Here is a 1,876-nt window from a genome sequence, read left to right on the forward strand (position 1 = left end):
GGACAAAGAGCTGGTGGCCAGGAGGCTGACTTGCAGAATATGCCCTTTAGAGGTGTAAATTATTATATATACCTGAGTGGTTTTTTTGTTTTGTTTTGTTTTGTTTTGTTTTTAAAAGAAAAGCTAAAGTGAATAGAGAGAAATACTGTTAACTGATGGTACATGGAGGGGATTATACTCATTATAATGAAACAAGGTGTATAACTTGTTGAATGTAAAACTGATGATCTGCCCTGTAAACTTTCACTCAATCCACAATAAAAACTTTAAAAAAAGACATAAAGAGCAGAATGAATAAGAAAACAGGATCCTTCAATAAGATGTCTGCAAGAGACATACCAAAAAGATGGAGACAGCCAACCTAAATGTCCATCAACAGAAAAACAGTTAAACAAACTTTGGTACATACACACAATGGAATACTATAAAGCACTGAAGAATAATGATGACTCTGTAAAACACCTCCAGGTTGAACCTGGAGGACATTATGCTGAATGAACTTTGGTGTTGTTGTGAAGTGCTGCCGAGTCGGCTCTGACCCATAGCCACCCTGTATAGGGTTTCCGAGGAACAGCTAGTGAGCTTGAACCACCGACCTTGCAGTGCAAACATCTTTGCAGTCTGGCGCATTAACCCACAGCACCACACCAGGTGAGTAAACTTAGTCAATCACAAAAGGACAAGCATTGTATGAGACTAATGTTGTAAATAGTTTTTTAAAAAAAAGTTTTCTTGATAAAACAAACATTCTATGATGGTTATGAGGGTGCGGGGAAGGGAAAAGTATTCATGGGCTAGACGGTACACACGTTAACATGGGTGGCAAGACAGGCAGTATACAAGAGTAAGGTTAGTAGAGGAAAGATGAAGGTAGTATGAGAGGCAAGGAGAATGCAATAGCTAAAGTGAATAGAGGTCAATGCTGTTAACTGTTGGTACATGGAAAGGACTACAACTATGCAGTGAAGGCAAGTGTATGGTTTGTTGAATGTAAAGCTGATGATTTTGCCTGTAAACCTTCATTCATTTCACAATTGAAAAGTTTTTGTTTTTTTTTTAAAAGAGATATGCTACATACATATACATACAATGGAATACTACTTGACTATAAAGAGAAATAAGGTCCTGATACATGCTAAGACATGGGTGCTGAGTGAAGGAAGTCAACCACAAAAGAATAAATATTGCTTGATGCCACTTATTGATATGAAATATCCAGGATAGGCAAATATATGAAGCTTGCGTGGGTTACTCAATAAGAAATGTAAGCACAGGTTTGCTATCTGTACTGACAGCTTCACGTTTTTCACCACATCAAAGATTGTTCATTACCTTGTGCCTACCTTGTTTACTGTGTAATCCATCCCTATCCCCAAAAACCAAATTTATTACCAAAGAGTAAATTCTGTCTCATAGCGACTCTATGTAGAGTTTCCAAGATTATAAATCCTTATGGAAGCGACCAGCCTCATCTTTCTCCCACAGAGCAGCTGGTGGGTTTAAACCACTGACCTTGCACTTAACAGCACAATGCTCAACTCACAGCTCTAGATTGTAAATCTTAAAAGAGGTTTTGATTTTGTAGGGAGGTATTGTGGAGTCGGGAAAGAGACAGAAGTCAGCCATACCTAGAAGTAGAATCTTTGATGTGGTAAAAAAAAAAAAAGTGAAATTGTTCACTACCTTATTTATAGGGTAATCTGACACCTGGTGCTTACAAGAGCCTGTAGAAAGAGAAGAAAAAAGAAGAACCCAGTATTTCTTTTAAGAGTGATGCAAAACTTAGGGCACAGGTAAGGATAATAAACAACACGCTAAACATATGTTATAATGTCACTGAACTGTACATGTGATAAATGGTGAAGTGACAAATGTT

The sequence above is a fragment of the Chrysochloris asiatica genome, unplaced genomic scaffold (assembly GCF_000296735.1).
Source record: "Chrysochloris asiatica unplaced genomic scaffold, ChrAsi1.0 scaffold00350, whole genome shotgun sequence".
Classification (NCBI taxonomy): Eukaryota; Metazoa; Chordata; class Mammalia; order Afrosoricida; family Chrysochloridae; genus Chrysochloris; species Chrysochloris asiatica.